The sequence below is a fragment of the Cryptomeria japonica genome, chromosome 3 (genome assembly GCF_030272615.1).
Source record: "Cryptomeria japonica chromosome 3, Sugi_1.0, whole genome shotgun sequence".
Taxonomy (NCBI): domain Eukaryota; kingdom Viridiplantae; phylum Streptophyta; class Pinopsida; order Cupressales; family Cupressaceae; genus Cryptomeria; species Cryptomeria japonica.
The window spans coordinates 520,259,364-520,285,848 of record NC_081407.1 but is presented as its reverse complement, the minus strand read 5'-3'; the positions used below and the strand labels follow the sequence as shown (position 1 = coordinate 520,285,848).

Genomic DNA, 26,485 nt, shown 5'->3' with positions numbered 1-26,485 from the left:
CAACCCATTGACTATTCAAATGGGGTGAATTAAACTCATATTAAATATAACTTATGCAGCTTAATTTTCAACATTTTATTTAAGAATTAGATTCATTCTTTGTTGTGGTTGTCTTACTACTATACATCCGTCCTCCATATAAATATAGTGAGTACAAGTATTGAGATGGATGCCACAATATCTTGGTACTCCCATAAAAAATAACTTTATGCTTTAGCAATTGGGATAACAAATCTGCCAGTTGGGTCAAATCAAGTCGTGGGTTCACATTAAGGGTTTTACCCACTAAATTCTCCATTGCTTGAGATTTAGGTGGTATTGGTTAATTCTACAAACAATGTTTGAGATGTGAAGACCATTGATGATATAGACATTGTTTGTGATGTTGATGTGAGGGATGACTCTAGAAAAATTGGGCTATATAAACATTCATGTGGTGGTAATTGGTGAAAAGTTATTAAAATTTTGTAAGGAACCTGTTGTGACCTATTTCACACATTGCCTCATTGCAGATGGGGACCCCCTGTTTTTGCTTTTAGGGTTTTGTCCTAGCTTTGCAATTTCATAAATTCATTTTCTTTGAGAGTTTTGAGTCGGAGTTTCTGAAGTCATCCCAAGACAAATAGATAATTCATGCTCAGAATAATGTTTCAACGTTATCAAAGTGCTTAGAAGGTCTGAAGGACGAGGATCACAATTGCTTTGAGTCATTTATGATAACTTTCTATTTTTAGGAATTTCTGCTTTTCTGTTTTTTTTCGAAATTTAGAAAGTTTTGTTTTTGGCACTTTGGGCCCAATCCGGGAAGCAACTTTTTTGGCTTGCTTTTTGCTTTTTTGCTTTTTTTCTGCTTTTTCGAAAGTAGGATTAGGGTTTTGTTCCTCAAGCCATATGATCAGTGCCCATGTCTTCAGAATTGAAAAACTGTCTCCAAGTACAAAAAGCAAGGTAGAAACCCTAATTAGGGTTTTGTTCCAGATAAACATGGCATGGACATGGCTGATCAATCATAATGGTGATTATGGAAGTATGCACATGGCTGTCCAGAGCCAAAGTTCACCCAAATTGGAAGATATGAAGCAAGCATGGCAAGAAGAGGATGGATGTCCAAGCTTCCTTGAACTCCGCCCAACACTTGGAAGGTATGGCAAGAAGCAAAGATGGCAAGACTTCATCCAAGTCTGCCCAAGCAAGGATGACATGGCCAAGCATTTGCCAAGTCCGCCTTTGGTTGATGGCCTTTAAAGTCCGCCCATGTCCTAACATCATCCAAATTCGCCCAAGCAAAGATGGCATGGTATTCTTCAAGTCTGCCCAAGCACATGTAAAGTTGGGAAGCACATTATAAACTCCTATCTGCAGTTAAATAAGGGTGGCAAGAGTTAAGTTAACTCCTACTTGTGGTCAAAACATGGCTAGACTTCATCAAAGTCCGCCTAGAACATGTTGGCAAAGATAGGGATTAAAGCAAGGTGGCAAGACTTCAGCCAAGTCCGCGTTGGCACAAGGTTGTCTAAGTCTGCCAAGCATAAGCATGAAAGCATGCCATGAAGCAAGGATGGAATAAAGCAATCCAAGTTCACCAAAAAAGAAAGCAAGGAGTTTGGAATGGCAAGAAACATATCAAAGTCTGCCTTGATAAAGCAAGATGACTGTCCAACACATTCCAACTCCGCCCAGCCCTAGTAAGCAATGTCCAAACGCATGTGAACTCTGCCCAAAGAAGGAATAAAGCAAAGCATCCGCCTAGCATGAAGAAGTTGTGGCTAAGACCATCTAAACTCCACCCTAGGCATAAGGAGATAAAGATGAAAGCATTAAAGCATGGCAAAGAGCTTTCAAAGTCCGCCCAAGGTGAAATACTAAGTCATCTTGATCAACTTGAAATCCGTCATGTAGATGAAGGTAGACAAAGTTGCAAAATAAAAGCAAAACAAAGGATTAAAGCTATAACAAAGTCGGCAAACAAGACTTCAAGTCCGCCATAAAGACAAAGTTGGCAAGGTTACAAGAGATGAAGCAACATAAAACATTGTCCAATGCACTTCAAAGTATGCCCATGATGAGATAGGGTTGTGTTGTGACCATTTCACACATCGCCCCATTGCAAATGGGGACCCCCTCTTTTTGCTCGTTTTTTCGCTCGCTTTTCGCTTCGCTTTTAGGATTTTGTTAGTCAGTCAGTTGTTTGGATTTAGGGTCAACCCTTAGGGTTTTAATTAACGTCTTTTCAAGCCAGAATCCAGTCAGTTTTGAGAGCTTTTGAGCTTTCTTTCGTTGAATGCAAATTTTGAATGCAATGATTTCGCCAAAATGGTCTATTTTCAATTGGAATTTTGAATGCAGAGCTTAAATTTGTCTAAGTGTTGAAGGTGAAATGTGAATTTTTGTCCAATTGACTAATTTTGACCAAATTTTGACTTTTTTGATTTTTGATCCCGGATATTGAGAATGGTTTGTTTTTGCCTCGGGAATTGATTAAACTTGTAAAATCATGATATTTTGGCCTGTAGGAGCAAAATCGCTCCTGTCCCTCAGTGAAGGACCGGAGCTTGTTTTCGAATATCTTACTATCCTTGCAGGGTCAAGGTGAATTTCGAGTTGGAAATGATAGAGAAAGGCGTGATCTTTCCATTGAATATAAATTGAATATTTTCACAAACACAGAGGTGCCTCCAGGAATCAAAATCGCTCCTGTCCCTCAGTGAAGGACCGGAGCTACAAATCGAATACCTGCTTTGTCCTTGCAGGATTTTAATGACCTAACAATTTGAAGATGTCCAAGGGAATATGTTTTATCAAATGAATATAACTTGAAGTGCAAATATGAAGGAGAATGACCCAGAATGCTAAAATCGCTCCTGTCCCTCTCCAAGGGACCAGGGCGAAATATATTGTAGCTCCCGTCCCTCTCCCAGGGACTAGAGCGATGTTCTTCATAAGGCGAGATTCAGGCGAAGATCAAGTCAAGTTTGTGTTTGAAGGCAAGGACAGAGGTGAAATGAACTCATTGAAGATAAATTGAAGATTTTGAAACGTCAGCAAGGACCCTAAATGCTTAAGTTCGCTCCTGTCCCTCAGGAAGGGACCAGAGCGATTTTTGTTATAGATGATTTTCTTGCCAAGTTACAATCGATCTCAAGGCATGGATGAATGGAATGGAACATTGCGAATCCGTTGAATATAAACTTTGAAGGTGATAAAGTGAAGTGAAGCCCACAAGAGCAAGATCGCTCTTGTCCCTCTCCAAGGGACCAGGGCGATATAATGGTTATATTGTCGTCCCTTCAAAATTCAAGACACTCCAAGACAAGGAACGAGGTGGCGAGGGCATTTCAAGGCATTTCGATCAAGCACAAGGTTACAAAGGTCGCCACGTTGAGGGAATTTGCACTAAGACTCCTAGTTCGCTCCTGTCCCTCTCCAAGGGACCAGAGCGAAAGTTGCATAAAGGCATAGATTTCAAAAGTTAAGCAAGTTTCAAGCGACCAAGGAGGATCAAAGGACTTTATTCCACGCGTTGAAGATAATTGCAAGTTGATCAAAACAAGAACAAGCTCAAAATGTTGAACTTCGCTCCTGTCCCTCAGGAAGGGACTAGAGCGATATTGAATGTATTGACTAATTCATGCAAAAATCACGTTAAGGCTAGGTTTCACAAGGTCATACAAGGTTCAAGGCGTCTTTTGAAAGTGATATATCAAAGTTTGGAACGTCCAAATGTTATCAATCAAGCTAAGGAGTCTATATCGCTCCTGTCCTTTGGACAAGGACCAAAGCGATTTCATTAAAAACATTCATGCTCCTTCAAAATCAAGACAATGCAAGGATTGGTGAAGTTAAAGACGACCTTTGGAAGACAATGAACGAAGAACGAAGATCAAATATTTACGAATTTGAGCCAGGACATGGAGATCGCTCCTGTCCCTCTCCAAGGGACCAGGGCGATATTTGCCAAAACACATGATATCCTTTGAAGATCACGTTAAGATAAAGTCGCACATGGTTTTAAACATCATTTGGAAGGCGATGCAAAGGGAAATGGACGTTAAATATCACCGATTTGAGCTTAAAATGGAGAAAAGACAAGGATCGCTCCTGTCCCTCTCCAAGGGACAAGGGCGATGATCCTTTAAACATCGAAATGTCTTGTGAAAAGCAAGTGGGACGAGCATGGAATGAACAAGCAAAGTTATTATTCACCATACAAGGAAAAGTTGATGTCAAAATGGAGAATTTCAAGCGAAAACATTAGGATCGCTCCTGTCCCTCTCCAAGGGACAAGGGCGATATTACATCCAAGGGCATCCCTTCACACATGCAAGTCAATCAAGCTCGAAGGACCCGACAAAAATGATGATTTGAACGTCAAAAATGCAAAAATCGAGACCAACATGATGGATCGCTCCTGTCCCTCTCCAAGGGACCAGGGCGATGAGGTACGTATACTTCATTTTCAAAATATTTTGGCGCTCAAATAAACATTTTTGAATTTATTTAAATGCTAGCAAAATCGATATTTTAATTAAAAATGGCATTTAAATATTGCGCTTGGTATTAATTAATTATTTTTTTGCCTTGTAAAAAAATCGAAGTTTATTAATTAAAAACGATGGCATTTAATAATTGATTATTAAATTAATTAAAAAATTAAAAAGAGCGCTTGGTTTGGAGAGTCGGCCTTGTTATTTTATTAAAAAAATCGTTTTTAATTGCTATATTTTTTATAAAAGTCGGCCTTGGGGGTGAATGGTGAGGTGAGCACTATAAAGGGAGAGGTGAAAATCATTATTTTCACATTATCATTTTTCATCTCATATGCGATCAAAGGGAGAAGTGCGAATTTCATTCCAAGAGAGGTGGTGCGAACTATCATCCAAGGTGACGCTAACATCATCCAAAGGTGGTGCGAGACTTGGAGATTTATTTGTGCGAACTTGAAGATCACGTTAAAAGGGGAATTTGAAGATCACGTCAAGGACACAAAAGGTGGCGAAATTACTATCTTGAGGAGATCACGTTGAAGACCATCTATACCTCAATTTTGCCTAGGCAAATTTTGTTCTTTTGCATTCTAGAGTTAGCTCTCTATTGAGGTATGGCGATTTGATTTTATTGTTTTATTTATTCATCGTCATATTTTAAATTTTGATTTTGAATTTTGAATTTTGAATTCCTAGCTCAATCGTTTCATTTTAGGAAATGATAACTCAAAGACTTATCATGAAGTTTCCTAAAATTTATCCTCTAATCTATGTTATTTATTGCAAAATCTAGTTCTCATTATGAAATGTTGTGTAGGTATGGCGACCCCGAAGGCGGGAGCATCCACCAGTCGCTCAGCTCTCATGAAAGAAGATCAGAAGACCGAAGAAGTGGAGACCAAGATCGTGTCGAAGTGGAGCAACATTGGAGATACAAACTTGGGGAACTTCAGCACGAAGAAGTTTCGAGAGGTCCCTTACATTGGCAAGCCATCACCTGTCGCCCGGAGAATAATAGAGAGTGGCATCATTAAGGCGGACGGCTTTCCTCCAGCTGTTCAGTGCCACGAGTTGATGATCGAGTGTGCCCGACATTATGATCCACAGTCCAGGACGATCGTGTCCAATGAGGGAAACACTTTGGCGTACCTTTCGGAGGAAGCTATAAGTGAAGCTTTCCATCTTCCAGAGCACAGGGACATGATATACAAGAGCATAGAAGGAGCCAGATCAGTGTACGAAGATGATCCAGATGCTTGTCTAAGCATTATCAATAAGAACTGGCTACTTAAGAGCCGTCCCCGTCTGAGCAAGGTCCCGAACACACCGCACAGGATTGATTTCCAGGAGGAGTACAGAGATTTGATTACCATGCTCAACCGAGTTACAGGAGCCCCTCATGCCTTCTATTTTGAGAAGTGGATGTTTTACTTCATCCAGGTGATTGTTCAAGGGAAAGGTACGATACATTGGGCTAGGATAATTAGCCATTGTTTGGACGTACAGTTGGGGAAACTCAAGGCTACTAAGTCCTTCCACATGAGTTCATATGTCATTTATGCCTTGATCAGGAGTGTTGAATACGCAGGACTACCTCACCGAGGAGTGATTGGAAGAGGACCCGGCGAGGTCAGAGCTTGTGATTCCTATGCCTACTTGCATCATCCGCCAGGGAGCAACTATAAGTTGGTTAATGATACTTTCACGATGAACATCACAAGGACGTTGCAAGGTGGAATTCACAACAGGTTATCTCAGGATGCCCAGGAATTCATAAAGAGGTACGGTGCTTGGTTCATTCAGTTCCCAAGTTCACTTATATTAGAGTGCATGGATGTCCTTTACCACCATACATGTTGCCGAGATATCCGACAGACAGAATTGTGTTACTTGAAGTAACAAGACAGTTGGCAGCATATGTGAAGGCATTCAGACACAGACATCAGAATGGAGTTCCAGTACCTATCATTTTGGGTAATTCAGTTGAGGTATGTCCTAATGCTTTAGCTATGGATGACGCAGAGAAGGAGTTAGCCTTGTATTCTTTCTCATCTTTTGCTTTGAGAGAAAGCTTTGATCCACATGGACATTTAGAGGAGACAGTTGGCAGGAAGTTTAGACATGAGTATCAGATTGAAGATTTTATGATGAATCTCTTAGATGATCTTGAAGTGAAACGAAAAATGCATTCTAGATTGCCTTTGGATTTCATCAGGAAATGCAGGATATACAGAGTGGCCGACCAAGCTCAGGACAGTGGCAGACATATCCAGTCTTCCTATGATCGAGAAAGTAAAACAATAAGGTTAGATTGGAATGAGCCAGAGGTCGTGGATTTAGATACTTTGATGCAACCAGTCTTGTCTTGTACTCGTAGATGGGTTGACATACAACATCAGAAGTTGAGAGAACAAGGCATAGCCATGACTTTCACTTTGGAAGAGAAACCTGCTGAAGGTGGAGCTAGTGTGAGTGAAGGCAATCCCAATCCTAGAAATTCAGGTGAAGGAAACCTTCGATGTGCCAGTGAGGGCAATCTCCATTCAAGAGGTTTGAAGAGGAAAGAGAGACCTGGAAAGAGAGAATCTTCCAAGAAGAAACAAGAGGCTAACAAAGATCGATCATCCGGTACTTCTTCTAGACCTGAGAAAAGAACAATTCAAGTGGAAGAATCCATGGAGTCTATGGTACAGAACGATAGGCAGGAGGAAGGACAGGCACAACATGGGTCACCAGATGGATCTCTCCAAGACTATGAGTTAGATGAAGACAAAGCAGACAATGAAATAACATCTCCTCCCAGACAGGAAGAAATAGTGCATAAAGAGATTCAAGTTCAAGAAACAAGATCGATTATCCCAGATTGGTTGAAGGAAAGATTAACCAAGGTGATCGTAGTAGAGGACGAGGACAATGCAATTGATTTAGAGAGCCTTGTTGGACGTTCACATGAAGTAACAGAAAAGAAGAAGGCTACCAAGATGTCCAAGATGATTTGAGATGAGACTGGATCCAGGAAACTGCAGATAGCTACACCGGCGGCAGACAAATATGAAGGTGAGATCCTAGCAGAAGAATATGATATACATTAGGACCATCCACAGCAGAGCAGACTTTAGATGATGCTACCGATTCATTTGAAGCATTGAAGGACAAGCTTAGAGAAGAAATGGAGAAGAATAGAAAGCTTGAGAGAGAGGTCGGTGCATGGAGGACATATTTTAGTCACATCAATGAACCTTTGGGACGTCAGGATCCAGTTAGATCACCAGTACAAGCATTGTCGCTTCAATCAATCAATGAAGCAGAAAGATTCAGGAACATGGTCCAACGTACAAGTAATTGGATGGATAGATCTCATACAGTGGCTATAGAGTTTGTAACAAGGATGATGAAGATTATTCATCAAGCTATCCAGGTTCTTGAGATGATCCACAATTTGATGATAACAGTAGCTGCATTCGCCCATACCAAGGATGTTATCATTCCTGTCTTGAAAGTTATTAGACACACATCAAGGAAGATTTTAGCGCAAGAGAAGATCTTGGATGGAGAATCTCACAGTTTGTTTCATTGGTCAACCTTACTCCATATGAAGAGTGTTTTCTTTGAAGACATCAGTACTAGATGTGGCCAAGTTGAGGAGGTGATCAATCCGATCCAGGACAGAGTATTTGAGGTACTTCGTACCATTCTTGGCAGAAGGATCGAGGTCGAGACAGATGTGGATATGCAGGAACTAGAGGATAGAATCAAGATCATCTTTTGCAAGGACGCTAATGTTACAGATGAGCAGTATGATCAGATGTTTGCCACCATGCTCCTGATTGAAAGGACGAAGGAACTTGAACCTTCATGGGATGCAGCTCTTCTAGATGCATTCGATCAGGTCATCCACTTAGAAGAGAGTATGAAGAATCTTCCCGAGATTCCAATTGCAGAAATCGAAGGAATCGTGACAAGATTCATTGCATATGCCAAAAAAGAACATTGGAAAGGGAATAAGATTCTAGATGAAAGGTTGTTATAGATGACATGGCATCTTATTTGTCATTGGTTTATGTCTCCTAGGTTTTTGTGCCAAATTTAATATTTGGCTATGTATTTAATATTGTTCAGTAAAAAGGAGGCCATTTGTAACAAACCCTAATTAGGGTTTAGGTGTCATGATCTTGACCGTTGATCTACTTTCGATCTGGACCTTTCATTGTAATTGGGGATGCTATTTATACCCCCATTTTTCATTTCATTTAATAATAGTTAAGAGTGTAATAGTCAATAGTTGATGTAACAGAGAAAAGAGATTAGAGCTAGAAGCAATTTTATTTTGTAGCAAGATTGAGTTTTGAAGAGAGAAATTCAAGCAATTGTTGTACATGATGATTTGGAAATCAATGAAATATTGAAGTTATGGTGTTTTGTTGCAAATTTCTTGAGTTATCTTCATGGTTGTTTGATTTACTTGAATTGTGCTCAATCAAAGTAGCTTGTTAGTTTGAAGGACATTGTGTGAGACTTGATCTTTGGTAGGATTCGTAATCCAAACCACTAGCTTCTTGCTGATTGTAGGAACGCCTTGCGTGGTCGACTGGAGAATACTTTGAGTCCCTTAACCTTCAATCATTATTGTATCTTGGATATGTACCTTCGTGGTAGTGCCCATGACCTTTGATGCATTGAATATCATTTTATTACCTTAGAAGATCGCACTAATTTCAATTGAGTTGTTATCTTATGGCAAAATTGAAGTTGGTTGAATCTTGCCAAGTCTTGTCCACACTAAGTCATCCATAGGGTTAGATTAGATTAGACCTCTTTCAAACCCTACTCTTTTGTTATTTTTGAAAAAGTTTCTTAGTTTAGTAAAATCTTGAGCTTTCGGAATACGTAAGGCCCCTTGGAGGAAACAGCAAATCACATCATACCGCTGGAATCTTGTCCACATGTAGAGACCCTACTAAAAGAACCTTGGAGTCTACCTAACTGATCCTTTACGCGAATCTTCAGCAGTTAGAGACTATTTTCTCAAGAGAGGATAAGATGCCTATTGGTATTTTATTCTGTGTATGATGGTGTACAAAATACACGTCAACAGGTTGGAAAAAAACAAATTTGAAGGAAGATTGTCCAAGCAAAACAAGGTCCGCCAAAAGCAAGAAGACATTGGCAAAGACAAAGGTGTAAGAAATTTGCTTAGGCATTCTTGAAGTCCACCTTGTCCAAAAGACTCCAAGATTGCCTAAATAAAAGCAAAGGTTTTGGACACGTTAAGAAGAAAATAAAATTTGCCAATATAAATTGCACAAAGTTTGCCAAGATGGATAGACACAAACATTCAAAGTTTGCCTAGGCATAAAGGGAATATGTGAAGATGCCTAAGCAAGACATAAAAATTTGCCCATGGATCAAAGATTAGACATGAAGACGATCAACTTGCCATGACCAAGAGAGAAAAATGGCTTGAGGAAAAACAAATTTGACAAAGTAGCACATGAAATTTAGGGTCAATCAACCGAACGGGTTGGAAAAAAATAAATTTTGACACATGAATATTTTCCAACACTTGGAATTATTTTCAAATAGAAAATAATATCAATACTTAGAAAGATTTTCAAAAATCCAAGAATTTTTTGAATTTGAAAGAAAGATCTAGAAGATTCTTTGGCTAAGAAAGAATCCTTGAGAGAAAAATAAAACTTTACATTTTGGAAAGATTTAAACCATTAAAACACAAAAAAATAATAAAAATAAAAAAATAAAAAAAACAAACCAAAAAACATGGAGCTCCTAAAATTAAAATTCTTAACTCTATATATTTTCAACGAGTCACTTTCAAATTTATTATCAGGTTGGAAGATTGGAGTGCAATTGAGAAGAAGTTTTCTCTCTCTCAGATTGTGGAAAATTGTTTTTCAAGGGGGAATTTTGAAGAATTTAATTTTTTTCTAAGTGTTGGAAGGAAGAAAAGAAGTGCTTTTTTTGAGTTTTAGACAGAATTTTCAGAATTTAAAGCAAAATTTTATCAAAATCAGTCAAAGAAAACTCCAGAGGTTCAAGAATATCATATTCTTGACTGATTTCTTTTGTCTAAACCATTTATTTCTCATAATTTACTAAGTACTTGACCATTTTCATCCACTTTCAGTCTGATTTTTCACAGATATTTAGCTTTTTAACAAGCTGAAAGTTAAATTTTTAAGTAAAAGGGTCTAAAATCAGAGTTAAAATCTTCAAGTTTTCTTGAAAATAAAATTAAGTTTTCATGTGTTTTGTAGGTTAAAGACCACCAAAAGAGTTCCTTCCAGGAAAGCTCAAGATGAAGTTCGCTAGCAAAGGATTGCAGCTGGAGTCAAAGGTCAAATCCAAGTGGAAGAATGTCATAGATACTGACCTTGGGCCTGTGGATTTCGAAGACTTTAGAAAGAGAATGCATGGCTATGATTGATACCTGCCAACACCCATTGCTCGCCGGATGATGAGAAATGGCATCGTCCAAGCAACTGGATTTCCACCAACTAAAGAATGTGCTGAGCTGATGGTTGAATGTGCTATGCACTATGATGCACAAGAAAGAGCGATTATTGCACCTAATGGAAGGGTATTAGCTAATCTTTCAGAGTTAGCCATTTAGGAAGTGTTTGGAATACCAAAACTATAATAAAACCTCATATAAAACTAAAGAAGATACCGAAAAGATCTATGATGACCAGTTTGAACTCTATGCGACAAATTTCAACGTCATGGTTGGAAAAGACAAGACCTTCTCAAAAGAAAATGCCAAAGAAGCTGCTACGCCCATACTTCAAAGAGGAATATGGTGACATTATCCTATTGCTGAATAGAATAATGGGCAGCCCTCAGGGTGTGCCATTCGAAACATGGATGTACTACTTCATTGATGAAATCACCTCGAGTGTCAAGATGTTCAATTGGTCCCGCATAATCAGTAACAATCTTCACGAACAATTTACAAATTTAGAAAAGCAAAGTCATTTTACATGAGCTCTTACATTGTCTACCTGTTGGCCAGAAATTATAGATATTCCGAACTGATTTGCAGAGGCATAGTTGGCAACGATGAAAATGAATTCAGATCTTATGACTGTTACCCGCAGCTGCAACTTAGTGAGAAGAGCCAAGAAGAGCCATTTCAAGCGAGTGAATGATGCATTCCTGATGTATATCACAAGGACAGTACAAGGGGGAATTCATCAAAGGCTATCTCCTGAAGCTAAGAGTTTAATCAGCAAGTATGGATCCTGGTTTAACTAGTTTCCAAAATTCACATACATAAGAGTTCAAGGTTTTGCCGGTCGTCCTTACCGACTTCCAATCTATCCCACCAATAGAATGGTCCTACTAGAAGTTCTTAGACAACTAGAGACATATAAGGCTTCAAAAGAATAAGGTAGAAGGCAGCTATTTCCTTCCCATTCTTTATTGGAAATATGCTGGAGTCTTGTCCAACGGCACAGGCAACTGAAAGTGCCAGGCTAGAGATGTAATGGTATCCCTTCACATTCTATCGGTCCAAAGCTAACTATGATCCTCAGAACAATTTTGGGACAATAAATGGTGAGAGATACATGCATAGAGTGGACTTAGGAGATTTTTGGGTAGATGCTGTAGATGAATTTGACATCAGGAAGAGACTATGGTCCAAACTACCAGTAAGCCTGATTAGAATAACTAAACTTTTTTGTGTGCCTTATTAGTTGGAAGATAATATAGAATATACTCAACCACGCTTCGATGAGAATACACCTCTTCCACTTGTCTGATGGTCAGATTCTGAGCATGCAGACTTGGCTACTTTGATGCGACCAGTTGTGAAGTATTCTTGTTGGTGGGTCGATCAGAAAATTCATGGACTAAGATGGAGAAATCTAACCTTGACTTATGACTTGATGGGTGAAGCAAAAGAATGTTCTTAAAATGCAGAAGCATCTCAAAATGCCAGACTGATTGAAAGCACCAAAAAGAAAGGAGAAGTAGGAAGTTCTTCCAGGACAAAAGGGAAGACAGTTGTAAATGAAGGACCCGCTCAAAAGAAACAAAGGCTAGAACCATCTCGTTCTGCCGCATCAAGGAACATAATTGATACATTGGATATTGATGAGTCATTGGCAAAGATGGAGATTCCTTCTCTAGTTCATGGAGAAAATGTAGAGTCAATCCATTAGGAAGATGAAGAGCCTCCGTCTCCTACAGGTACAAAAATATTGGAGTCAGATGATGAAATGAATATTTTGGACAGTGAATTTCAAGAGGGAATGATTTTTGCTCTTTGAGGAGTTTGAAATATCCCATATGAGGAAGGCATTGAGTAGTTTGTTATTCCTGATTGGTTGAAAGAAAGATTGAAAGTAAAGACACAAGTAATGGAAGTTTAAGAAGACAATGATATGGTAGACTTCTTGGCCAGATTAGAACAAGTTGTTGTAAAGAAGCCAGCCAAAAGGTTTTCCACCATCCAGAGAGATGAGGCCGGCTGTCGCACGGTGCAAATTGTTGTGCCAAAAGTAGACAAGGCAAAAGAAGATATTGCTCCTCATGAATATGCAATCACCACAATCAATTTGGGACCAACTACTACGAGTCAGGAAGTTGAAGACTTGAATAATTCAGTCGCTTCCATGAATGGAAGACTGGACAAAGAAGTGGGAAAGAAAAAGGAATACAAAAGAGAAGTTGAGCGCCTGAGAGAATACATTTAACACTTGACTAAGCCGCTCAATCAAGCCAATCCAGAAGTTCCTTCACTTTTAAATTCACAAGAGAGTCAGATATTCTGAGGAAGAAGCAGTTACGGCGAGAGAAACTAAAGAATGGATGGAGAGCATAATTAAAGAAGCAACCACATTTGTGGAAGGGTTAGCATTGACATATGGGAAAACCTCCTCTTTACTCTCCAAGATTGCAAGTATGGCAGAAGCATGGGCTGACCTCCAGGACATCCAAGACAGAATTATTCCGTGCCTTAGAGATTTGAAAGGAGTTCCAAAACAAGAGTTAATTGATGGAAATATGATGGAAGCAGGAGTTGCATATGGCTTCAACAATTGGCACTGGACATTGGTTGCACAGAGTGAAGTCTTGGAGAAAGTGAAGGTTGATTCTGTCAAGCTGAAGAACAAATAAAAGAAATTCAGGATAAGATTTTCCTTGTAGCTGCAGAAGTGCTTGAGAAAGAAACTATTTGAGAGAAGGATATGCAGTTGGAGAATCTAAAGATCAAAACACATGAGATCTTCTTCACCATCATTGGACCAGTCTTGAAGCAAAATTTAGCTAAGGCATCAAACCTCTTGTCTATCCGAGATGCTTTCCAGAGACAGGAGCTGGAATGGGAGATTGCTTTTGCTGTATTTGCTGACGATCTGGATGGACTGGAATTTAGGGTCAATATGTTGCCACATGTCATGATAGAGGAAGTCAAAAAGATTGTCTCAAAGTTCATTGAACACTCTACTTCTCAACAGGAAGGGGGGCACAATCCTAAAAAATAGCACCTTGTGCCACTTGTCTTGCATGCATTGGATATTGATTTTAGTTTGGGAAACCCTAATTAGGGTTGTGATGTTTTAATCTTGACAGTTGATCTTAGATTGATCTCAGCCATTCATTTATTTTTCAGAACTCTATATAAACTCTCATTCTCTCATTTCATTGTTGTGGAGAGATTTATGAAATTGTTGCTTAGAGCTACTTGAATAATAAAAGTCCATTTGCAAGTATTTGCCTTGAAATCTTGTTGTTATTAAGTGGTTGCATGGTTGCGTATCTTTCTTCAACAGTATAATATAATAGAATAGATTTGCTTAAAGTAATTTGCTTTGAAGTTGTTAGATGAATGAAGGATTCATAGTTTAGATTGGTGAAACTTTTGCTCATACTTTCTTTGGATGGATGATTTTTGTTCAATGGGTAAAGTTAGCCTGAGTTTTTGCTGTGGATGGTTAACTTCTACTTTGAGTAATATTGTTCAATTGTTGGTATTATTCATAAGTATGAAAATCTTGAGCACAACCTTAGAAGATTGCACCCACTTTGTGTAGTTGTCCAAGAGTGGCGAAACAAAGTGTTGTTATTGGTTTCACCTAGTCTTTACCGTCTCTTGAGTTCATAGGAATAGCTTAGAAGTAGCATAGAACTCCTGAACTCTTATCCTTCTTTTTTTTTGTAGAAGTCTAAAATCAGAAAATCCAAGAGAAAAAAGAGAGTAGTTATTGTTAAATTCCTCTAAGTCTTAGCTTGTGAATGATCTTATTAAGCATAAGTCCCCCTTGTATTTCAGCACACATTACCAAGGAAGCTATCCACATAAACTTGCCTGTTCGCACATATAGACCTTGGAGTCGCCTTGTGGTCTTTCTTGCAATCTTGGCACAAGTAGTGATTTTTTTCAGAGAGGATAGAGTATCCTTGGATATTTTATTCTAATCTTCGGTATGTGATAAACACCTACAGAACCCAAATAACCAATCATGTATGTTTGTCTGGTCTACCATGATTGTTGCCATGGTTGAAATTGGGGCTACCATGGGTATTGGTTTTGTTAGTGTTGATGGTATGTGGGTTGTCACCATCTGCAATACCACCCAAGTGGAAAAGCATATTGTAGATGAGGATAGTGTCTACCAAGTCCCATGGAATTATAAGATGTATTAAAATCACTAGGCATGTTTCGGGGCGTTGTTTTAAGGTTTCCAAAGTCTATTTTAAGCCATGAAATATATTGGTTCTTCAGTGTACTCCATATCCATGGGTAGTGGTTGTAAAGTGTTGTTCTTGTTGACATATTTCAAAGATGAAATCACAAAACCTTTGTTCTGTGAAAAGTACATTCTTTATTAGGGCATCGTTTGCAACAAGTAGGATATAAAAGGACAAGCATTTTGTTATCTTCTTCCTGTTTTTTGTACGTGTATAAAATTTCTCTGTGTTCGGTCATATGACTCAAGATTTAAGCAAATTACCTTACACTTTGTAATACATGTAGCACCACCATGCAAAACATCCTCCAAATGTAAGATTTGCTACTGCGGATTGATGAGATCTTGAGTTGTTCTTGCAAATATCACAAACTTCTTCAAGTGAATAATATTGAAAGCTTGAATTCATTCATTGTGGATTCCTCATAGAAAGAGCATCTTAATGGTTTTTGGTACTATTCTTGTTTGCCTTGATCATTGGAGACTAAATACAAAATTCTTGAGAAAGTCTTCCAATGCTTCTTCCTTTCGTTGCAACATTTGAAAAATATCCTCCCAAACATCTTCTGTTTTGCAGGAGTCTTGACACATTGTAAATAAAATTCCTTCACATGTGAATGGTTTGCCATTGAAGTTCCATGAACCATTGTAATGCTGCATCTTTAAATGTGGCTGAGAACAACTTCAACTTTTGACTATCTCTTTGATAATCATAGCTGTGACACAAACCATCAAACTCAAATAAATAATATAAAGTTCTTCAATAGAAAAACCATGAAAAAGTGGTAAAATAGATTGAGGGATATGTTTTTGTAATGGACACCCTAGAATGCCCAAAAACTAAACCAACTGTTGATAGGAATTTAGTCAGACAGTTTGCATCCAACTCATTATTTCCCCGTTTAATGTTTGAACCCCCTTATGGCTTCGGAAATGAAATGTTTGTTTGTTTTTAAGTCTTTGCATAGATTTGAAATCATATAACATGAACTAGAAGAAAATTACAATAATATGCAACATGAAGATTGAACTACTAGTGATATGATATTATTTCCAGAATTAATAAAATCAAATACATAGCAGATTTTTTCAACTCACTAAATACTCCAGCATTTTTGACATAATGTTCCAACGATGACTTCCCATCTTGCTGCTACTGTAACATGAATAGTGCCGTGCTACAGTAACGTGAATAGTGCCACGCTACAGTGGTGTGAATAGTGTCATGCTACAGTAACGTGAATAGTGCTTCGCTATAGTGCCGCTACAGTATTAATTAGTCTTCAATTAGTCCAATATCTTCATAAAATCATCCCTTCAAAATGGCATAAGCATTGGACAAGAAGTGAAGAAGGTATGAGCAAAAACACCAAATCTGCCTGTAGCTGGAGATGCACCCAATTTGCTTGCTAATGAAGCTGATAGCAATGGATTCCAAATGCCAAACCCCAAAGGAATGATATCTAGAATGTCACAAGAGGGGATAGACGTCTCCTAATGCCAAGAACGGATGTGCAACTCATACATCAATTTCTTCTCATATTCAACATGCCTAGTGAAGCCACAAAAGCTTCCTTTTATTCTTTCTCCAAGGGTCGACCCAACTCACTTGAGCAATGTGGGATAAAAGATGTGCAATATAAAACATATTAAAAGATTCACTTATGTCTCCCTTTGGTGCCCCTTTGATTTGCACACATCCCCATAAAATAAATATTAAAGTAACACTTTAATATTTTACAATTAAATTAAATGTTACCTTAATAACACTTTAGGCATTAAAATATATTAGCAATCGGACTCCGAATAGCGCGAGTGATGGCTCGTCGGAAAGCTCTCGCCGAGGAGTATCGAATCCAATCACCAAAACTAACCTCTGTTGTGTCCTGGTGACTAACTAAAAATAGTAAGTATGCCTGAAACTAAGTAAATCAACTCCGTTTTGGCCCAAACTGGAAATGACTAGGCCAAAACACTTCAGGATCCCCTTAAACCCTTCGTTAGCCCTCGGGACCATGTAGAGCTAGGCTAACGCACATACACTTGGTCAATTGCTAAAGTGTGGACATTACAATCCGCCCCCCTTGAAATTGCTTGTCCTCAAGCAATCTCAGTGCACCCTGCTGTATCACCTGCTCATTCTCCGATGTAGCATCTTCCTCTGCCAGGTCTCTCCATCTGACCAATACTCCTTCACTATCCTGTTTCTGAGTTTCCTCTCTCTCGTGTCCAGAATAGCCTCAGGTACTAACACGAGCTTCCCCTCCTCATCCAAAGGGGGTAAATTTGCAGAAGGTACTACACTCTGACCAATGGCTTTCTTAAGCCTAGACACATGAAATACATTGTGTACCGGACTGCCCTCTGGAAGCTCAAGCTCATAGGCGACTTCGCCCACCCTGCGAATCACCCTATAGGGACCATAAAATCTAGGCTTCAGCTTCTCTGCTTTGCTCCTCTTGAGCGATGACTGCCTATATGGCTGTAGCCTCAAATACATCATGTCCCCCACCTCGAAACTGCGCTCTACCCTATGTTGGTCAGCATACAACTTCTGCTGATTTTGAGCCTGCTGTATATTCTCCTTGAGCGCTCTCAGGATATCCTGGCTATCCTGCAACAGATCCTTGGCTTTGGGCACTCTGCTGTCCCCCAAAGCCAAATCCATGAAGCTTGGTGCTTCATACCCATACAATGCCATAAATGGAGTCATCTTGATGGTCATGTGATATGTGGTATTGTAACAATACTCCCCCATGTGTAACCACCTGAACCAAGCTCTCTGCTGCGCAGTCACATAGTTTCGTAAATAACCTTCCACCCCTTTATTTACTATCTCCGTATGCCCATCTGTCTGAGGATGGTAGCTCGTACTAGGTGTAAGATCTTTACTGCACAGCCTAAAGAACTCCTGCCAAAAGGTGCTCATGAACTTGCTATCCCTGTCACTAACAATAAATCTCGGTAGCCCATGCAACCTAAAAATCTCTCTCAAGAACAAATCTGCCACCTGAGCTGTTGTGTAAGTAGAAGGAATAGCAAAGAAGTGAGCAAACTTCGTCAATCTGTCTACCACCACATAAATGTGTGTGGGGGAAAAGTGACACTAAGCAAACATGCCCTAATCTCACTTTCAATCACACACTTGTGGAATACGAAAGAGCTTAGAGGTATCACACAATTGGCTACTTCTTTTTGTGGAAGAGAGAGCCACGGGCTACCTATTAGGATTTCTATTCCTTTGTTGCAAATGATAGATAGAATGATGCAAGTTCAACTATTAACCCTAAAGTGTAAGTATGAACTAGTAACTTTGAGCACAAGATTGTAGAATTGAGATTTAATGATGAACAATTGTGAGGATAAGAGGAGAAATGCAAATGTGTACCTTGAATGGATTTGATTCTACAAGATTTGTCGTTGAAGCCAAAAGCCCGAAATACTGAAGCTGCTACCTCTGAAACTGCTAAAATTCACTAAAACGGAAAGGGACTAGGGCGCCCAGCACCCCTGTCCCAGGGACCAGGGCGCCCAGTGCCCCTGTCCTGGCAGGACCAGGGCACCCCACGCCCCTGTCCTAGCTTTCTGGGTTGGAATTTGGTGTGAAGTTCTGTCTCGGTCCGCTTCCATCGGATCTGTAGCTTGCGGCGTCCTTCGAATTCGGAAATCTGCACTTATATCTGAAAAGGGTTGTAGGTGGCTATATAGGGTTTTGCCTTAGTCAAACCCTCGCTTTCGTGATTTCCACCTCCACGAATAGCCAAGTTGTATAGTAAAAGTTGTGTGTGTGCAGACCTTGTGTGTGTGCAAGATCCTAAAATGAAAGTAAGCAAACTAGAGCAACCTAGAAAGTAAACCCTAATTGCTTGTAAATGATAATGTAAATGCTCCAAATCAAGATGCAAAGTGATCTAAAGCATGAATACAAATGATATAATGAGGCTTATGCAAAGACATGAAAACAACATGAAATCATACCCAACCCCAAGGGAGGGGTACAAGCCAATCTTCAGTCGGTGATCCCCTATTGCTCTTCAATGTCTTCAAAGCCCTAAACGGATGAATGAAATTGATAAATGCTTGATGGATAGATGTTGAATGTTGTTGAAGTCTTTAAAGATCTGCTCTTTCGCTGCATAGAAGGCCCCTGAAACCAAAATTCGGATCCTTTCAAATGAAGAAAGAGAGCTCTTATATATGAAACCCTAGGTCTTAATTTCAACTTTAGGCCAACTTAGAGATTGAATCTCCCGCCAATTTCTTGGGGTTAAGCTTTATTTTATGAATGGATCGCGCTCCTAAAATTTCGGGAAAAATGTCCGGGACCGTGTGCACTTCGGGCGCCATGGTCCCGACAACTTTTCACCAAATTTTCAGGGCCGTCGGATATGATGATTTTAGAGAAAATCTCGAAGTTACAGCTGATTTCAAGATGTTTTGACCCCCGAAATCAAGCTCCCAAGTTCAAAATAGGACCTAATTAGGGTTTTAGATTAAATGATGTATTGGAAGAATAAAATGAAAGGGGCACACTTTAATGAAAAGGGCCCAACTTTATGATATGGGAGATGATAAAATAGAACCTTAGACCTAATTAATTTAATTAATTAAGTGCTAAAGGGGAAATGCAATGCAAAATGCAAAATGCGCCAAGGTGGGTGCTAAACTAGGTGTGAAATTGTACCACTTTAGCAAGTGCGTACAATTTACGACGCTACAAAATGCCATCTCTTCCCTACACTCGTGGTAAACCAGTGATGAAGTCCATAGAAATGCTTTCTCATTTCCTGTCCGGAATGGGCAAGGGTTGTAGTAAACCTACAGCAAACGTGTGCTCTCCCTTATTTTGCTGACAAACTGCACACTCCCTGACATACCTCTGAACATCACCCTTGAGCCCTCTCCATGAGAACCGCTCTCGGATCTGCTTGTAGGTCTTGAAGACCCCCAGATGCCCAACTGTAGGCGCATCATGAAATGCCCTTACTATTGCCTCTATCAACTGTGATGACGGAATCAAATAAACCCCGTCTTGAAATTTGATCAATCCATCTATCACCTCATAGCGATCATCATGTATAGTACCTGAAATGAAACTAGAAGCCCAAGTATCTCCGCCATATTCTGCTATAATCTTATCCCTCCAATCTCCTGCAATCTCTGCAAGAGCACAAATGTGAGGTCTTCTGGATAAGGCATCAGCTACTACATTCTTCTTTCCTTTGACAAACTCAATGTCAAAGTCATAAGCCTGCAATTTAGTGACCCACTTCTGCTGCCTGTCATTCAAGTCTCGCTGGCTCATGAAATACGTTATGCTGTTGTGATTCGTCTTGATCGCAAACTTCCCTCCAACCAAGTAGGATCGGAATTTGGCCAAGGCATGCATGATGGCCAACATCTCACGATCATAAATAGAATAGCTCCTCTCCACACCTCGGAGATTCCTACTCTCAAAAGCGATGGGGTGCTTCTCCTGCATCAATACTTCTCCAACCCCATCACCCGATGCATCACAATGAAGCTCAAAAGGCTTCGTGAAGTCTGGTAGAGTGTAATGTCCCCATCTTGGTTCAAGACAGTTTTAACCATAATTAATTGATTTCCAATATATGTATAACTTAACTAAATGTATTTGGAGACAATTCCACCTTAACGTGCATCGAATCAATGATATTCCGCAGCTGGATCAATTAACTATTAATAGATAAATTGTTAATCTCTCATACATCCATAATAAATTTATAGATCCAAGCCCTTACCTATCTCGGGACCATGCCCTCAAGGTTTATGGGTTGTTGATCCCTACTTTGTCTTGGGATCCATCCTATTAATTGGATTTAGACCGCCCCTCTTTGGAACATCTCAATTCCCAACCTTGTGAATATTGACAACAGTAGCAAGGATTATATCCAAACAATATTCTTCTTAATGTTTTTTATCTTATGAGTTCTTTTTTATTTACATTCTAATATTTTTATGTCTAATTACGGCATTATATTACAAATATATGTATATGTTTATTTATATCTATATGCATATTTATTGATATTACATCATTCATGTAGTATTATTACATCATATATATAAACAAATAAATACATTATATTGTATTATTAATCATTTATATATTTATTAATTACCAATTATTAATACATTTACTAATTACCTTTTTGTATAAATCACTAATACCACCACTGCCTAAAACATAAATTGTTAGAATAAAGGTGGCTGTAAAACAGACAGATCTGACATGCGTCAGATCTGGTCTACCACTAAATATCTAATATGAGTGTCATACTTATTGCACTCTATATTAATATTACTATAAATCATTAATACCACCACTGCCTAAAACATAAATTGTTAGTATAAGGGTGGTTGTAAAAACAGACAGATCTTACATGCGTCAGATCTGGTCTGCCACTAAATATCTAATATGAGTGTCATGCTTATTGCACTCTACTTTCTCACAATTACCACTCCCTCCATATATTTTCACACTGTATAATTCCATGCTTCAAAAGTATGAGAACTTCTTTATTTTCTGAGTTATAATCTCAGAATTATTCACTCACCGCCCCCACACCTCTAAGCTTCATTTCTATTATATATTCTTTACGCAGCCATCTAGGAAGTTGTGTCTTTTAGTGATCATACCTTTTCAAATCAACAATTAATAGTTTAAGAAATACTTAATAGTTCCAAAGTCCATCGGATATATTTATACCGATTAACAGATATCGGTTGTGTTTTAATTTGACTAGTTGTGATTTTGGTTTGACCATGATTTCCATGAGACATGTATCAAGAGACGAACAAATCGTGTTTTTATTTGAAGAATCGTATTTTTGAAACATACAATATCTAGTCTTTTATTATTAATGTTCTTTATTAATAAAAATAGATATCCCATGATGATTTGAAATATGTATCTATCTTCATTAAATATATTTATTTCCTAAAGGTCGTGCCCCTGTGGAATAATTACTCCTTGAAGATTCACGTCTTGTCCTTCCATGACAGCTGTTTGTTAAAATGGAGAGTTGTCTTTATAATCATTAATAGGCATCGCGCCCCTTTGGATACTCGCTGCCCTTTGTAAATGTTGTTGGCGGCAATATTTGTACACGGGAATAACATTAGTGAATAACATCAGTTAATTATGTGTAATTGTTTTGGTTAGTTGGCAACCGAGGGGTGGAAGTTGCGGTGCGACGGTTGGCGCTCGCACCCCCTCGGTACCCTTTTATACTTCGGAATGTAACTTGTAAAACACTTATTATGAATGGAACATCTGTTACACTTGTCTGATTTGACGGCATTATTCTGCGTTATGTCCTTTATGTTTTAAGTTATTCACCCGAGAGGGCAAACATTTGGCGCCGTTGCCGGGGAACGAACCCGAGTCACCCGCGTGACAGGCGGGAATACTCACCACTATACTACAACGACGCGTCTACAACGACGCCATCTCACAGTCATGATCGAAATCGCGTAATGATTAAGATAATCATCAATTTTCTGCTGCTCCTACCGTGAGGATAATATGTGGTTTTCGCATCGTCGGGTATGATGATATTGATAGGAATTGTCTTCATATATAAAAGAGTTCTCCTTACTTTGTGGAGTTATGAACATCTTGCTATTATATGCATATCTCAGCATGGCATTAATTATTATGATCTGCATGCATTGCTAGATCAATATCACATCTTTAGTCTACATCATAGTTTTCTTGATGATGACCGGAAGTGGTATTAATGGTTCCTTGATATCATGCTTGTTTTCTTATTAATTAGTTTAAATCTTTAATTTAAACTTATTTAATTGTTTATCGATTTTAATTGTCTCCATGTCCGGCTAATGTAGAAACAATTCTGAAATGGCCAACCCATCAATAGCGTAAAACGGCTATTGTTTTGGTATATCGTTCATGTATCATAGTTATCTTTACTCGTATGCACTCACCGGATATTTATTTTATTATTATTATTTATTTATATTACTTATATTATTATTATTTGATAAATATGAATTTAATATTAAGCAATGTAAATTTTATATAAAATCTTATTTGTTATTAATAAATAATGATCATATATAACATAAATAATAATCATAACAAATAATAATAAACATTAATAATTATATATTAGAGGAAAATCGTGAAGTCTCATAAATGAGACGATTTTCCAATATTATTAATGTTAATTAATAATTGTTTTAATTATCGTCTTTATTTAATCCCATGTCCAAAGAGGGGTTATGACATAGAGCTAGGACTGGACATGAAGACATCACCTGCTTGAAATGCTCAAAACACCTCTGTGCTGCCCCTGTCCACATGAAGGCCCCCTTCTTAGTAAGATTTGTCAAGGGAGCAGCTGTCTGAGAAAACCCCTTAACAAACCTCCTATAAAAACCACATAAGCCAAAGAACCCCTTAAGCTGAGTAAGGTTCGTAGGCGTGGGCAAATCAACAATAGCTCTAATATTTTCAGGATCCACCCGAACTCCCTTTGCACTGATAATATGACCAAGGTACAAAAGCTCTGTCATCCCGAACTCACACTTAGACTCCTTGGCATACAATGACTCTCTCTATAAAATAGATAGCACCTCCTCAAGATGCTGCAAATGCTCCTCCCATGTCTTCCTAAAGACCAAAATATCGTCAAAGAAAATCAAAACGAATCTCCTCAATTGCCCCCTGAACACCTGGTTCATGCAACTTTGAAAAGTAGCAGGAGCATTGGTTAACCCAAATGGCATAACCAGAAACTCGAAATGACCATAGTGACACCGAAAAGCTATCTTCTCAATGTCCTCTGCCCTCATACTGATCTGATGATACCCTGATCTCAAATCTATCTTTGTGAAGAAGCATGCCCCATGTAGCTCATCTATTAGCTCATCTATCCTCAGAATGGGGTACCTGTTCTTAATGGTTTTCTTGTTCCAGGCCATGTAGTTTTTGCACATGCACATCGTTCCATATTTCTTCTTAACCAAAACAACTGCTGAAGCAAAAGGGCTTTTGCTTGGCCTATTGTGCCCCATCTCCAACAACTCCTTGATGGCTGTCTCTATCTCATCCTTGTGTTTCTTTGGATGACGCTAGGTCGTGATCGTAATGGGCTTAGCCCCCTCTTCTAACTCAATGACGTGCTCTATCCCTCTATCTGGAGGAACGCCATGTGGAATACTGCCAAATACCTTGGCGTGTCTATCAAGGATGTCCTGCATATCAGGCGGATGACTCTTAACCTGTGGCTCTGGTGATGCTGGCATAATCAAGCACTCCGTTGCCCACTCAACATCATCATGTCTGAACAACCTCTCCATCCTCCTCAAAGAAACTACCCTACAACTGCCATCTGATAATCCTCTGAGTACCACGGTTCTGCCCTCATTCTGGAACCTCATCTCTACTCACTCCATGTTGAGAGTAAACTCTCTGAACGATGCCATCCAAGTCATCCCTAAGATAACGTCATAATCACCCATGTCCACAACATAGAACTCATCCTGGAGCTCATAACCATCTCCCAATTTGATGCGAAGATTTGTAATCTTCTGTGTGCATAGTAACTTGTGACCACTAGCTACCATGACTCGGAATCCTGAATGTTCTTCAGTTTGCCACCCTCTCCTAGCCACTAACTGTGAATCTATGAAATTATGTGTGGCCCCAGTGTCGAACAAAGCAACCACCTTCTGTCCCTGTATGGTGCCACGCACCGTAAAAGTAATTGCCTTTTGAGCACCTGTCAATCTGGCTAGGGAGTTCTCATTCCTTGAACCCTCCTCAGTGGCACTGCTCTCACCATCAGACTCTGACTGCTGCTCCTCATCCTCTGACTGTGACTCGTCAGCTGAGAAGTACTCCATTTGGTTGGCCTTAGCCTTCAGAGGACACTTGTGATTTAAATCCCTCGGTTCCCTACATTGAAAACATAGTTTTTTCCGCCTCAACTTGTTTAGTGTCTCATCGTCTAACCTCTTTGATTCTTTTTTCTGAGGCTGAGAATCCTTATGTAGAGGTTTCTTATCCTTATCCTTCTTGAAGTGTGGATCCTTAGGAGTGAACTTACTCCTAGAAGCGGAAGGTGCAAGATCTCTCGCCTTCCGAATAGCATCCTGCAATGTGAGGGGATCATGTCCCTTCACCCAACCAGGAAGAGGCTTTAACAATCCATCCACAAACAGTACAATCAACCTCCTCTCCGAAATGTCTGTAACCAACACTGATAGACTCTGGAAATCTGAGATGTAACTGTCGATAGGACCGCACTGTCTCAACTGGGCTAACTCCTTGAAATGGAGTTCTGGATCCTTCGTATCAAACCTGTCAATCAACCTCTCAGTGAACTCTGCGTATGTGTCTATCTGGTTATGGCCCAATGTGACCATACCATGGTGCCACCACTCGTGTGCACTCCCATCCAAGTGCAATGCAGCATATTTAAACGCATCCTCCTCAAGCATGGGATTAAACTGGAAATAAGTATGTAATTTCTGGACCCATGTCCGTGGTCAAGCCTTCCCTGTAGCATCATAGTATGGAATAGACAACTTTCCCAACTTCTTCCTCATCTCATAATTCTGTTGTTGGTTTCCTCTCATGGGCATATTCTTGAGTCTAACATGCATATATTCCCTAAATGTCATCTCAACCTGTAACTCAAGGCTAGAGTTCCTCCAATCATCCATAATCATATCTTGAATCTCTTGCTGTGTAGGACCGACATTATTATGGTCATTCTGTCTCGGAGGAAACTGTGGCATGAGTGGTCTCGTAGTAGAAGAACCTTCTCTAGCATATGCCCTGGTTACCGTGTTAACCGATGCGTCTCCATTACCTCCATTACCCTGTCCACCTCCCTGGTTAGCATTATTACCCTGAGTGGTATTATTACCTTGGTTGCCATTATTACCTTAGTTGCCATTATTACCTTGGTTCGCATTATTGCCTTGATCTGCTCTCATCAAATTTTGTGTAATGGCTATAGCCATCTGCTGCAATGTAGCCTGGAGCTCCCTCTGACCCCTAGCAAGATCACTGAGCATCTCCCTAGTGCTAGGTTCTCCCCTTTCCCCATCTCTGTCACCCATGAATGGTGCTTAAAAAGGGTCACCCTCCTCTTCAATCTCTGGTGAATTCTGTAAGTTTGGGTTTGATCTGTTTCTCGTCAATTAATACTGATGTGTTGGACGCATGAAACCCTCACAGGATGGTAGGAAAAACAAGCTCTGATACCACTGGAATGGACAGCCAAGACT

The 26,485-nt window shown here is 39.3% G+C and overlaps 1 protein-coding gene and 1 non-coding gene across 3 annotated transcripts in view; one reads left to right on the top strand and one right to left on the bottom strand.

Moving 5' to 3' along the window:
* The window catches only part of LOC131060210 (ferric reduction oxidase 6), a 157,865-nt gene that overhangs the window by 33,131 nt on the left and 98,249 nt on the right, over positions 1 to 26,485 (top strand). The window lies entirely within an intron of this gene.
* Positions 22,583 to 22,654, bottom strand: TRNAD-GUC (transfer RNA aspartic acid (anticodon GUC)). The gene has a single exon. It is a non-coding gene; the product is annotated as a tRNA-Asp (tRNA).